At 38.4% G+C, this 15,808-nt stretch overlaps 1 protein-coding gene across 5 annotated transcripts in view; it reads left to right on the forward strand.

The window, feature by feature from the left end:
• LOC129237001 (proton channel OtopLc) overlaps positions 1-15,808 on the forward strand; it is a 122,806-nt gene that overhangs the window by 14,454 nt on the left and 92,544 nt on the right. The window lies entirely within an intron of this gene.

Below are 15,808 nucleotides of genomic sequence, written 5' to 3' on the forward strand. Positions count from 1 at the left end.
AAATTTTGTTATTAATTATAATTAATGATAATAATTGCTTGCAATTAGATGGTAACGCTGTTTATAAATTTATCAAGAAAAAACGTTTTTGTTTTGGGCACTTGTAATAATGATCATAAGTTACAATTCATAATTTTAAACAATTATTTTTTGAACTAAAAAAGTGGCAACGCTCTTCAAAAAATACGTTTTACTCAAAATATTCCCTATAATAATTTAAGTGATACCATCATCCTATTACTGATAATTACTTCATATAAATTCATATAAGTTCGAATAATTTTCGCCTTCAGAATTAGGTGGCAACGCCATACACAAATTATTTTAATTAAAGTTTCGTTCATTTTCTTGAATTCACATCTTAAGCTCTAGTTAAGTTTTGTTATTAATTGAATTTAATTTTTACAATTAGATGGCAACGCCGTTTATAAGTCAATCAAGAAATAACATTTTTTGGGCCTTCTTAATGTTTATCATAACTTACAATTCATAATTAAAAGAACTAAAAAAAGTGGCAACGCATAAACATTTAAACATATTTTTGAATTAAAACCTTGCCTATCATAATTTGCATTACCCCAAAATCCTATTACTTATAATTAACTCATACAAATTCATACACTTTTCACTTACAGAATGTTGCCACCTACACCATACACAAAATATTTTGTTTAAAGCTTCGTGTATTCTTTTAAACCTATATCTTAAGCACCAATTAATTTTTGTTTTTAATTAAATTAAATTTTTACAATTAGATGGCAATGCCATTTATAAATGAATCCCATCATTATATTGGCATTTCAGTCTGGAGTGGACTATTGCCTGCTCTACAATACGTATCCATTCTTCTCGACAACCCGCTTTCGCTCTATGTTGTAATGTTAATTCTCATCTTACGTGCGTCGTCTCCTACGTCTTGTAGTCATCGTCGCCTTAACCGGCGTCTCCTTGGGCCGAGTATTTTCCTAAGAAATTTTCTTTTAAATCGCATCAGTAAATTTACGGCATTAACTTTAAGGCTCCATGTTTCACAGCCTTAGATGAGAACCGGTCTAATTATAGTTTTGTATATTTGGAGTTTTTATTCCGTTGATTTCAATGAAGACTTCATAAGTTTGATATGGCCAAAGTATGCCCTGTTAGCTGCCTGAATGCGGTCTTGTATAGATAAAGACAGATCCTTATTTATACTGAGTACTATGCCTAAGTATTTAAACTTTTACTTGAGTTCAAAAACATAACTTCCGATTCTGATGTGACTATCAGGAAAGGATCGTGTCATGCACTTTGTCTTTTCTTCATTTATATTGAAGCCCGCAGGTCTTGTAGCTTGCACTAACCGCATGAAAACGTTCTGAAGAGCCTCCTCGCAAGAATCACAATGTCGTGAGCGTAAGCGCATATTTGTGTCGTTTTATAAAATATTGTGCCACTTGGAACTATTTCGTTTATTTGCTGAATGCAGTGTTAAACAAAAATGTTGCCAGTGAGGGTCACCTTGCCTCACCCCGCATTTCATTTCGAATTCGTCCGATATTTCGCCATTCATTATTACTTTAGCGTTTGAGTATATAAGGGTCACATTGATCAAATTTATGTATTTTTGTGGTAAACCCAGTACTTTTAGGTGATGGTTGATATATTTTCTGTTGAGTTCATCAAACGCCTGCTTAAAGTCTTAGTGTTAGTCAATTTTTCGAATATCTGCGGCATAATAAAGCATTGATCTGTTGTCGAGCGTACGAGTCTAAAGCCGCATTGATAATCTCCCGCAATCTCTTCTACATACACATTTAGATTCTCAAACAGTATGTTTGATGGAATTTTGTAGCTCATGTTTAGTTAGGATATTCCTCTAGAATTTATACAATTTAATTTGTCCTCTTTTTTATAAATTGGGACTGTTAAACCGAGTAGAAAATCATTAATTTTTTATCGGTTCCGCAAATTAAATTCGCATAGCTTTTATCAAAGCTAATCTATTAAAGATGGTATCCAAAAATGATAGAGTACACGATTGCGCCTTCCGAATTCGCCGTGTAGTAAGTGCCCATGAATAAAAAAGCAAAAGGAAAGGGAAATTAATTGTTTGTGAGAGGAAGAGTTGGCGAAAGCACTGGAATCATGCTTTCTTACCACGGCGTATTCCGCATAAAAAACTCTAACAAACTGAAATTGGAGGCTTTATATTAATTTGTGCTTTTACAATTCAGCAAATGGCACTTCGTTTTCATTAGTTTGATTAGTTTAAATCTTACAAATGACAATATTACCAAGCCATTCACTGAATCTTCATAAAAATGTTATTTTTCTCACTTTTGTCTATTTTGTTCTTGTTTTTTTTGCATTGCGAATGGAGCTGACGTCTGACTTGTCAAAATCGCGAAAAATAGAGTAACTGCTTTTTAATGGCGCCACCTTAGATACTCAATAATGTCTTGGGTGGCATCGGTAAATCAGCTGATTTGATTTCTTTTTTCTTTCGCCGCATCCACTTTCAGCACAGAATTAAACAAGGCAAATTCATTATTTGCTTTCTACTTTGCCAATATTTTGCCACGACAATCAACGTCTAAAATATTGTTGTTGGTCTAGTGCCACCACCTTTAATGCATGCGCCTTGGCTTAGGCTGAAAAAACTCGGAACGAATTATCTTTGATATTTTCAACAACTTTAATTATTTTTTCTTACAAAGCTTAGAACTGAAAATAATGAATAAAAATTAAAAAACAATTTATGCGGTTTTCTGGAGTATTTTTTCTGTAATTACTGCAAGCAAAACAGTTTTTTTTGCCTACATCTCAAACATTTATTTGGATATTTTCTTATTCAGCGTCAACAATTTAATACCAAAAATACTCGAAGTAATCTTTTCGTATAAGCCAGTGTTATCTATGAATTAAAATAATTTTTTTAAATAATTTTTTTACTAACATTTTTTTGTACTCCACGCACTGCATTGCTTGTTGGTTTTTATACTGCAGCTGTCTAGTTCACCAATGTGAAATATGATTGACGTACGGCGCCACTTGCAAGAATTATAAACCCTCCGATAAGGTGATTAATTTTGCGCTTTATTGAACATACATACAAGTATGAGTGTATGGCCTCAATCAAACATGTGACGGTTTTTACACATTAGCAGTGCATGCAGAAAGCATTCATGGTTTTCTTTGTGGGTATTTTGCCGCAAAATATTGCAGCCAATTCTCATACGATACGTTTGCTATGATGTTTGCGGATATTTAAGTGTTAGCGCATACTGTATTAATATACATACATATGTATGTATGTACTTATATGTGAAGAAGCCCAAATGATGCTTATATCACTAACTGTACTTGGTTCTTATTTTTGCTTTTCTTGTTTGCTTGCCAAATCGCGTCTAAGTCTGCTGATTAAATACATATTTATATACATATATATATGTGTAAATACATACATATGCACATGTGTGCTTGAATTTGTATGTCTGCGCTTACTCCTTTACGTAAGCATAAAAATCAACGGCGAAACTAGGCCAGACGGCAGGTTGTTGACTTGCTGCTAGCGATTGCCAAAGGATGCAGCACGTAGGATATGCAGCAAATCAAACATACACACACACACACACACATACATACACATATCACATATCAAGTAAATGGAGTCTCGTTCTTTGCAATTCTGTCGGTAATCTAATGTAAATATTTAATTTTCAGTGCCAAAACGTGCAACTCATTTGGACACAAAAATTGTCTTCTATTTTTATGCCGTTGCTGGCTGCCAAAAGCAGCTACACTTTACTTAAATTTAGTAGCCACGCCCACATGGAATGTCCGCAGCTTGCGCGTTAAATTGTATTTGTATTTACAAACTATTTAATACTTGGCCAGTGAATAGCTAAATACTGGCACACCTTCTATTCCATTCGACGTCCCCCCTCCCTATTTGATATTCCATCATTCAACAAAACGTGGCATCCCTTTGTTTGCACCACAGCTATTGTGGCAGCAACATTAAAACATTTCACGTTATTCATTCATCATTCATTCTGCATTTTTATTCACGCATTGACCAAAACAAAAGTTGCCACAAAGGCGTCCTTTTTCGTCCTTTGTTCATTGCTGTCCTGCGTCCTTTCTTGATATGCGATTTCTTTGCTTTTTTGCACTTCGCGTAGCTGCAGTCCCTCAAGTCTTTAGTGCGGACTAGGTTTATTTGTGCATCAATTACTATCACCATGATTGCAGCATGTGCCACACGTGCCACAAACACACCCTTCAGCACACATTCACAGTGTTGGTGTTGCTGTCAGTGGTGGGGTGAAAATGCGATAAATGGCAGCGACCAAAGATTAGCGGCACTATATAAATTTTCAGTATCGTCCGGATATATAGTGCATACATACATATATACATTCCTGTGTATGTGTAAATATGTGAAAGTATATGTGCGTGACGTGTTTGTTGCTTTGCAACAGCAAAACAATAGTAAATAAATTAGCGTAATTCGTTACACATCTCGTTTAGTATTCACTAATTTTTCTATTTTACGAAATCTTTGAGTCATCATACATTTTTTCCCAAACTCATAAATCTTTTCAGCGCAGCTAAGTGAAAAAAGTGGATTCTACTATACATAAATTTTAAAAATCCCTAAAATCAATTTTCATTTTGGCATTTTAGACATTGAAAAAAATGCATGAACATTTTTAGTTGCCTCCAGTTTCATGCCTTTATTTAATAAGGGACTTTAAAATAGCTGTGAGGCAATTCAATCGATGTTTTGCCCCAATTCCTCAGACTATACTCTTACCAACCCCACTCTACTTACACTGGAAAAATTTAATTAGAATTTTCTTAAATTGAGCTCCGAATATTCAGGAGCCGTAAATTGAAAAGCCATACGATATTTGAAGCACACGCCAATACGAGTATCAACTGGAGTGTCAGGATCTGTTTCTTTGCTACCTTTTCCGAAGTCGTATAGAGTCGCCTATTAACTACTGGAATCATTGCGCTAACAACAGTCACTGTATGGCGGATCTATTAGTGTAGAGAAGCTACACGCATAGTTGCCTATTTTCATGGTGAAAATGATTCAGAAAGTGTAACCAACATTAGACCGTTAACCGGCGGTCAGCGATATTGAAGGAAACAGCTGGTTTGCTGACGTAATCTGGGTTATGCCTATGGATGATAGATTTGCTAGGTTTTTTCTTTAACTATGGTGAAAAAGAAAACTGTGTCGGGTGCCATATCTGAAATTGAAATTTGAATAGGTCGAGCCAAGGAGCACCAAGAGATTTGGTGGCTCTTAAAACACTCAAGCTAAAAAGCCCATTGTATTTAAAGCTCTGGAAAGAGGGTACGTAGTCAAGGAGGATAGGAGAAAATTATCAGAGACAGAGATAGGAAAAAATAGAGATAGAGACAAAGGTAGACAGACCTGTAAGAATTTTCCAGATTCTTTGGCAAATCTGTAAACATCCTCTAGTTTTAGAGAACGAATATTACACATTCTCACGACATCGGAACCCAAAACTCATAGCCTTGCTCTAGCAAAGGCAGGACACTCACAGAGAAAATACTTAGTGGGTTTCTAAATGATTTCAATGGGTTCTAAATGATTTCAATGGTGATCATATGCTGACTCCATGGGTTGTGTCCTGTAACAATACCGACCATCAACCGAACGTCTTTGCTTCCAAGTTTTAGTAGAAAGTTTGACAGTTTTATGTTCGGACTTGTCAGAAAACACTTTGCAGTTCTGCAGCGTTCTAGACCGGAGCATCGTTCTTTATGTAAATTGTATAAATAATCGCCGATCCCATCCATGATTCCTGCGGAACTGATTCCGATTATTAGCTCTGCCCCTTGTGTGGGAACCGCTGATACCTGGTTGGCCCATTCTTCGGCACCACAACAGCAGAGAAAGAACACCCCTTGGGTACATCCTTTCTTGGTCCTGACGGTGATTAGTTCGTCACTGTTCCCACCAGCGGTTAACAGCCTTTCAGAGAGCGTGGAATTTATCCACTTCACATTGGTTTGACTAACTCCATGTTGTTCGGCAGAGGAACGTATTGAGCCTTTGAGTAGCCTTATCAAAAGCCCCCTCAATGCCCACAAACACGCCCATTGTGTACTCGTCAGCTTTCAGACCGGCTTCAATCTTGCTAACAAGATCGTGTAAGGCTGATTCACATGATTTTTCACTCTGGTAAGCGTGTTGATTTCTAGTAAGTGGCCTTCTCCTCCACTTCAATATGTTTCTCTACCGCTCGTTCTAGATTTTTCAAAACGAACGATGCCAAATTGATTGGTCTAAAACTAGGGAATAGTCATCTTTTCTTGGTTTTGGAATAAATACTACTCTTAGGCGTCGCCATTGGGATGGTATATAACCAAGTGCAAGACTGGTTTTAAAGATCCTTTTCAGAGCCTCAAAAAGCCTGTCTCCTCCTTTCTTAAGCATTGTTGGATACATTCCGTCAGGTCCAGGGGACTTAAAGTTTTCAAAGGAAGATAAGAAAAAGCTTATCGATTCTTTTGTCACTATCCAACTAAGAATATAGCAGCTGTACCTAGAGGCTGCCATGTCACTTGCGGGACTCAGCCAAATTCTGCACGATCATTTCACGTGTATTCACACTCCGTCCAAACAGTCATTTTTCAGAGGGCAACGAAGTTCTATTGGTTAATCTTTTTCGTACATCACTAACACAAGCTAAATTAAACATATCTCAAGTGACGCCAGACCATCAAGTGATTCTGTAAAATTCGCTCAGAGCCGAATAACGGACTTCTAAATAGCACACCTCTAAAAATCTTTGCACGGTGGGTTATGACAGCACTTCGTTTACGGCAGATAAAAACTAGACGTCGGTAAAAACTGAGATTGTGTTGGTGATATACGAAAAAAGTCAACTCAACTATTGTTCATGCTACTTCGATGCCGTCTGAACAACTAACTGATTGCATAAACGTAAGAATACGTGGGAAATGAGCGGGCATAATTCTGCTGCCGAATCTCTAGTGACGTGGCAATCTTACCTCGGATGAACAAACCTAGTAATCTATCATAATTCACCTATTTTCCCATTTTTGGTTGTTATTCATATTTTCACATGTTCACCTAAGAAAGGACAGAATACAAAATTACGCATATTGAAGTGGAAAAGTAAGCGCAAATTTCGGTGCTTCTTCCTGATTAGCGCTATAACCGCTTAAGCGATTTTGGCCGAGTTTAACAAAGCGCGCCAACCGTTTCTTTCTCGTGCTGATCGGCGCCAGTTGGACACAATAAGTGAGGCCAAGTCTTTCTCCACTTGATTTTTCCAACGCAGAGGAGGCCTTCCTCTTCCTCTGCTAGCACCAGCTTGTACCGCATCAAATACTTTCAGAGATGGAGCATTTGTATCCGTTCGGACGACATGACCCAGCCAGCGTAGCCGCTGCATCTTTATTCGCTGTGCTATGTCTATGTCGTCGTAAAGCTCATATAGCTCTTCGTTCCATCGCCTGCGATATTCGCCGTCGCCAACGTGCAAAGGTCCAAAAATCTTGCGCAGAATCTTTCTCTCAAACACTCCAAGCTTCGCTTCATCGGATATTTTCATCGTCCAAACTTCTGCACCATACGTTAGTACGGGCATGATGAGAGCCTTGTAAAGTGTTAGTTTTGTTCGTCGAGAGAGGACTTTACTACTCATTTGCCTACTTAGTCCGAAGTAGCACTTGTTGGCAAATGATTCTAAGTTGGATTTCAAGGCTGACATTATTATTCGTGTTAATACTCGTTCCTAAATAAACGAAGTCTTTTACTACCTCGAAATCATCTCCTTTTCGTACCGCCGAATGCAGTTTTCAAATAGACAAAAAGCTTGTGTGTGTCGATTCTCTTTCATGGATGTTTTCCAAGACTTGTCGTATTGACAGTCCGTCGGCTCCTACTGATTTTTTGTTCTTCAGCCGTGTTATTGCTATTCCCACCCCGAGTCAGGTAAAGGGATCTTCACATTCTCTGTGAAATACTATCACTGTTTAGCAGGTTCGAGAAGTGTTCCCTCCATAATTTAAGTACGGTCTGGATGACAGTCACCAGATCTTTGTTCTTACAGGAAAACGCTCAGGTTTTAGAACCTTCAGTTATCCTCCGAACTTTATGGTAGAATTTTCGGGCATTTTTCCTATTGCCAACATCTCAACTTCCTCGCACTCACGGATTTTGGCCTCTTTTTTCTTCTTGCGATAATAAGTATTTCTTCTTTTTCCGGTAGCGACCCCACATGGCTCGCGTTGCGCCCGATCGCAGCGTGACTCCCTAGACAGCATAATTTCTTTCTGCGATAGCACGACATTCCTCGTCGCACCAACTGTTTTTTCGGGTTCGCCGTAATCCAATTTCTTCTTAGGCGGCGGTACGTAAAGAACGAGAAATGTTGTTCCATTGCTCGTCATGCCGTATTGTTGGGCAGTACTCTCTGAGAGCAGCGGTGAGACTCGAGTGGGAATGGATTTCTGTTGCGATTGCAGCTTTCCGATGTTGAACATTTGGGTATTTAGATGTTTGTACATTTTTTGCTGCACAGAGGAGTGTGTGTAGTTTGGCTGCAATAAGGCGGTGATCCGAGTCGATGTTGGGTCCTCGGATCGCAAGTACATCTAAAACACTAGAAGGGCGTCTTCCATCTATGACAACATGATCGATCTGGTTTCCCGTTTTCCGATCTGGAGGCAGCCACGTAGCTTAGTGTGTTTACTTTATACTGGAATCTGGTGCTGCAGACTACCATGTTTCCAGTCCCAGCTCAGTCGATCAGCCACTGTCCTTTCCCGGATATTTCGTTGTGGAGGCTGAATTTTCCAACTGTGGGACCAAAACAAAAAAAACGAGGAAATGCATACAGGGTGTTAATGCTAAGACTGCTGGTTTGTTGTTTCCTTGTTATTTGATGGCTTGAATGTCGAATGGTCCTGCTTCTTTGTTGTTGCCTGGTTTGTTAGTTTACATTCTTATTCAAATTTTTACATTCAAAATATGAAATTGCAGGATAAAATACATGTAAATATTACTGTTGCTCTAGTGGCACCACCTGGTATAGATTCGTTCTGCTTTTACCCGCGTACAGTCTATCTAGATTTCTATTTTTTTAACCAAACATTCGGATCGACCACCTTAGGCTGACATTCGCCACCTGTCTTTGGTCAGTTCGAAATGGTGACCTCGGATACCGCAGCCTTTTTTAAGTGAGGTGAGGTATGTTCTGTGCAGCCATCTTCCGCTCACAGGCTTGAAAGCAAACTGGCTTTTTATAATAATAATAAAACCTGATAATTTGCGTCAATCGAGAATTAAGACCCATAAAACTCAGAAAACTCTACTCAACATTTACTTCGCATTTCATCTTCCATGTGCGCCTCTTCAGATTCCATTCAAGAATCTCTCAGTGTAATAATACACTCCTTCCAAGTATTTCTCTAGTTATTGACGCCGTCAGCAAGTTGGCTGTAGCAAACCACGGACAACTCAAGGGTGAGTGCGTGGCGTTGCGTTGCGTTTCGTTGCGTTGTTGGCAAAACAATCAATGTTTTCACTACTCACCCTGCAAAACTCCATTTCCATTGCCCACGTACGCGCATAGTAGAATTTACCGCTTGTTGCTGCTGTTGTTGCTACTGCCGTTCTGGTTGTTGCTTCTGCTTCTGCTAATGATGATGATGTTGGCGCTACTGTAAACACGCTCCACTTCTGCGCTTCTGTCATTGATTGTTTTTACTCTTCTTTATTCATAAAACTCAAATTTCGATTGCATCGCAAAATAAAATGAATATCCACCCTTAGCACGAAGAGACACTAATACTATAGCAAAAGTAAAGTCGCCAAAAGCCTAAAACAAAAAATAAAAATAAAATAAGATAAACAACATACCAGAAACAAAGTCAGTCAAACTCAATATATAAGTATAAGTTGGTATTGTTGGAGAATTGCGTATGCAGAGGCAGGGCAAAGCGAAGAGAAGTGGAGCGAGCGCAGCTCATTTCTGGCATTCCCTGCAGGTAAAATTTGAGTAGAGAAACAAATTTCTGTTTCGGAACTATTGGGTTGGGAACCAAGTAATTGGGGATTTCACTCATAGATGGATTCAGTTGAATTTTTAGGTTTGCAGACGTAGTACAAATGTAAAACACATTTTCTTATTTGATAGTTGGCAGTTCAGCTGTCAATCAGTAAAAAAAAGTTTTTTGATCGGTTGCGTAGTTTTCGTTTGGCGTTCGTTGAAAAATGGAAAATCCAAAGGAACATTTTCGTCATATTTTGCTCATAAAAGGTTATGTGCTGTTTATTGTGACGAAGCCTTAAACGAACGGCAGTGTCAAAATTGGTTTGCCAAATTTCGTTCTGGTGATTTTTCACTCAAAGTTCAAAAACGCTCTGGTCGACCAGTTGAAGATTATTCAGATGATTTTGAAACGTTCTCAGGGGTGAAGCAAGAGTGTCTATTATCTTTTTTACTTTACTTTTACCTTTACTTTTTGCGATACATTTAAATGATAGGCTGGGCATAGGTTGCTCTCACGGATTGACGAGTGGATCTGTCGAAAACACGGTGACGTTGATTTCTTCCTGACGCAGCTATTAAGCAGACACGGATGTTTCGAAAAATATCTGCATCGCCTGGACTTGGCCGGCAGTCCTTATTGCCCAGATTGCATGGACGAAGAATAGATAGACGGCCTTTTATTGCATCAGGGTTGCTAAGGAACGCGACGATTTAGCAAGCAGAACTGGTATGTTTCTTACGCCGAACAATCTGGTCCCACAAATGCTTGAGTCGGATGAAAAATAGAGGGCGGTACAAGCTTTTGCAAAATTAATTGTTGTAGACCTTCGCAACTCTGATTGGAGGCGAAGGAATGATGCGAGACGAATGCGGCAGCAACAACAACTGCCGTATTAATAAAATGCAGCAAGACGGACAGCAAAAAAATGTAACTGACGATTAAGCTCACGAAGGCCTCCAGACATAATTACCAAAACAGCATCCCAGTAGGATGAACCGTCGAACTTGAGGTCCTTTTTGTGACGTTAAAGTCTCACACTGACCAAGGCTAAAGGTAAAATAAATCACAGCTCGTTAAAAAAAGAAAATTATATGACTTGCATGAAGATTTGGGTGGTGGATCGAAAGTTGACGATCTGAATATTAGGCTGTCTTCTCTATGCCGATAATATTTTAGACAAGCATAACTTTTCATTAAGAAATGCGATATTTTTTTATATGATTGCTACCAGCATTTTGAAGAGGAGCTAGGAGGTTGCTTCTGAATTTGTATTTTCACTAAGTCTATTTTTTCTGTGTATGCACCAAATTTTCCATTTTTGTAAAATCGCTTATTTTTGTTAGTTTTTAGTTTCGTTTTTGCGGATGATCAGGTTAAAATGCCATTGGAAAAATTGTCCTATATTGATCAGGTATTTCTTGAAATACTGGCGTCTCGAAAGCATTTGAGTTTTATAAAAATTTACTTCACCGAATTTCTTGCCGTACCATGTAGCGACGTCTTTTATTAGCCAACCCTCCAGCGGCCGCGTGTTTCGTCCTTTATTTCGTGCTCTGGAGTTTTACTAACTCCTTCTTCCCTCCCTTCGTTCTTTAATGTTCACAACTTTTTCTGCTAAAACTCTAGTAAACCTATCGGAATCCCTTATCGTATAAACAGCTGGCCCTGATGCAGGGCGGTCGGCAGACCCAACTCTCCGAGATGTCGTTCGTTGCACCGAAGCTTACATCGGTAATTAGCCTTTAGCGTATTTGCCCACAATTCAGCTCCGTATAAGAGAACGGAGAGCATGATAGCCATTATTATTTCCGTTTCCTTTGTGTTGGTTCACCTATGTTTGCCATCAGTCTATTGAGTAGGGATACCATTTTAGCGGCTTTCTTTGCTGCAGCTTTCATTTGTGCCCAGATAGTTTGTCTTGGGTCCAGCCCTATGCCTAAGTACTTTGGAACCCTTTTGTGGTTAGCGTCTTTGACCAAGTTTGGGATGGGATATGCTTCTTTGCTAGACGTATTAGCTTCGGTTTGAAATGGTATGCTAAGTATACCAGATCCTATCTGTCGAATTGGGTACGAGTTTCGAACTAACAAAGAGAAAAAAATATGCTCCATCTGGCTTTTGGCATTTGACTTTGATGAAAATATATCCTCAAAAATCGAATAATCTGCCGAAACGGTTATGTCTATTAGCGGCATACAGGCTTTAACTATTCAGAGATGCTTCAAGAAGAAATGCTTCAGAGATGCTGTAAAGCCAGCCATGGAAGTCACTCGAATGAGACTGTACTCAATGTTTACTCTTTGTTACTTACTCTATAACTTCGCTCAATTTTAAATAACCTGTGCATTTTAAATACATAGTTGTAAAAAAATGATGCTTTCATCATCTTGGACGCTGTTTTCGAGACGTTAACTGAGCACTATTTTGCCATAAGAGATACATGAAATTTCACGCATGTTTCACGGCAATGCAATTCGTATGGATTTTGGCAGTCATTTCACGCGAAACGCAACATTTGTACTTTATATGGGAAAAGTATTAAAAGTGGACTTGTATTAATTTCCCAGATTGGATTTCCCTGCAGGGTTTGCAAGCAACTCTGCTACTACAACGCAACAAGGTGATGAGAGCAACAACAATAACAAAAATAATCACAACAGAATGACAATGTCACGCATTCATCCCCAAAGTGTGGCACGGTCATGTGTTGAGCGCCTCATCGTGTATGGATGTATGTGTATGTGTGTACATGTATTTGTAGTACGTACATTGACTACAGGCAAGTGCTACGTGGCATGCCACATATTAAAGATGCTTAGGTCAATTTATTTGCGTCGCATGATGTCGACTGGATTTTGAAATTGCCATTGCTATTGTTGTTGCTATTTTTTGTTGCCATTGTAAGAGGAAGAACAAATTTATAAGAGCACCTAATGAAGGTAACAACAAAGAAAATAAGTGACATTGCGCAGCAGCATGCAAACAGAGTGGCCACTTAAGCGGCTGTTGCAAAAACGGTGAACAAAAATATCGGAACAAAAACATGCATACATACATTCATTCATACATACATATACACACAAAAAAAAACTGAAAGTAAAAATAAAAGGAAGTTGGAGTAGAAGTCATTTGTTATTTGTAGCGGAAATTCCTACCAAAACAAGTCGAAAGAAATAAAGGTGGGCCACGAAAAAGGCTATGAAAATTCAAAAATAAACAAACCGTATTGATATACACAACATATATAGCTCTGCACAAATAGGTGTGTATGTGTACGAATGCGAAGCAAAAGCAAAAGCAAGAAGAGAGATGTGCAATACGATTGAAGGAATCGTGAATAAGGAAGTGCTCAGCGCCGTATTACGGGCTACTTCCTGTTTTCAGGTATTCACCACAGTCAAGCGAATTTAATACCCTGCAGGAATATTTATAGGCAACGCCCAGCTAAGGAATTTACGACCTTAACTATTTCATGTGATTTTTTCCATTTTTTATAAAACAAAAATTTTTTGGAATTTTAGTTAGAGACATTTAATTAATTCATAAGAATTTTTTTCGTGATGCGCAATAAAAATCGAATAGATATTTTCGAAAATTTGTTTCTTTCTCCTATCACTTTTTGAGGACATTCGCAATAAGTGTGTTAATGGATTTTTGGAAATTCTCAACTAGTAAGCAACGGCAGGCGTACATAAAGATAATAGAAGTAATAAACGAGGACAGTGAAACAGCTCAAGGCCTGATCTACCAAAACGCGCATGCCAGTAGTGCATCGAGTATTGGAAAAGTGAAGTAATTTTATTCGAGTTACAAAATAAGCATTTATACGTTATAAATAATTATAAATTAAAGCTCAACACACACATTGAGCTACAAATCCATTGAAGCTTCTCGAAAAGGCAAAAAGTTAGATTAGATAAGATTAGATTTGTGGGGGTTGAACAAATCCAAGCACTCAGTCAGGAGACCATTGTACCACATTCGGATAGAATTCAGAAGAAAGAATACAAATAGGAGAGATAATATGTGGGTTGTGAGACGGAAAAAAATAGTTTGAGATCACTCCTCCTTAAGAGATCCGAAAGAGAAAGAGTATGAACTTTATCCGTACTCAGTACATCGTAACCCAATATCCTAAGTCTGATTATGGAAAACTCCGAACAGCTGCAGAGAAAATGCTCTGTAGTGTCGTCATCCTCAAGACAGGATAGCATATCGGGCTGTCGACGACCCCCATGGCAATCATATGCCGACCACAGGCGTTGTGCTCTGTGATTACAACCACCAGTTAGCTCAGGTCCTTTCTGCTGAGTTTTAGGAGAAAGGTCGCTATTTTCCTGCTTGGTTCTTTCACAAAGCACTTGGCTACTCTGCACGACGTCATGAAGTCGTCAATCCATAGTTAAATTGATGCAGAATTGAAACCTAGAAAGAGTTCAAGGTCCTTCAGGTCAGATCCTTCATTAGCCAGTTATCAGCTAACTCGTTCCCTGTAATACCAAAATGTTCAGTCACCAAAAAAAGACAAACTTTGTTGTGTTTTGCAACACTTTACAATCTTGTCTTACATTCACCGACTAATTTCGAAAACCCACGCTGGGTTAGCAAGGGCTTTCGGTGCAGCTTCACTCTCACTACAAATTGTGGTCAGTGCTTTCTTCATTTCCCCAGACTCCGTTTAACTTTAGCCTGTACGCCGCCTTCATCGCTTCCTTTCGAACTTGTAGATCTAGAGAGGTCTGCAAACTTTCCTCAAAAGTGAAAAGCACTAGAAAACGCGGGACAACTAACAATTTTCGCGCGAAGAAAAAATCGCGTTAGCGTTAACGAAGGGAAAAATGAGAAATTGTGCCGTATTAAAGCTTTTAAAAGTATGCTGCCATAAGGAAAAAAAGTCGGGCATGAAATCTTACTGCGGATTGTTATTTTAAATGAACCTTTTTAATTTTTCCCGCTTATTAAACATTTTTTTCTGTCCTTGAAAATTCCCTACATTTACAAAATTTAAAAAAACCTGTCCTTCTTTTCCCTACAACCGCATTTTTCCACAAAAATCCCTGAATATAGGGAATTTCACCTACATTTACCATCACTGCGTCTGAGGCCATTTGTTACGGGTGCTTCACTTGATGTTAGTTTCCAAGACTGGAATGGTTAGTGGTTCGTTCACATAGACCGACGATTTCAAAAAGTTTCACAAAAATAGTTCGCATACATCAAATCAATTACCCTGGGTGCGATGATAAACTTTTCACCAAATATACGTATTTGACCGAGCTTGTCCTCGAATTTGTTTTCTAAAAATTGCCGTGCAACTGAAGGCACATAAAGACTTATGCCAACTCCGAGCGGCAAATGGTTTTCTTAGGAGAAGCTTTTTCGTGGTAGGATGAATACTCCTTTCGTGCTATGTAAAGTATTATTATTATTATTGTTGTAAATAGGTCCAAAATGTAAAGAATTTGATCTGGTTTTCACGAAAGGCTATATTGACGTAAATTATTTAGGTATGCTGTAAAATATTTTTGAGCCAACTTAAGTGTTTCGAAGCAGACCACAAGAATAAGCATGGAAACAATTTTACGAACTATTAATGGTTGAATAAAATGCATAAATATTCTTTAAAAACGGAAGTGATAACTTAGTTTAATCTGCTAAAATATTAATTTTATGCATTTGGTTTCCCTACAGGGTAGTTAAATTTATACCGAAAATTGTGTTGAAGAGCGAATTCGCCGCAAGTTTCACGTAAGATTCT

The sequence above is a fragment of the Anastrepha obliqua genome, chromosome 2 (genome assembly GCF_027943255.1).
Source record: "Anastrepha obliqua isolate idAnaObli1 chromosome 2, idAnaObli1_1.0, whole genome shotgun sequence".
Taxonomy (NCBI): Eukaryota; Metazoa; Arthropoda; class Insecta; order Diptera; family Tephritidae; genus Anastrepha; species Anastrepha obliqua.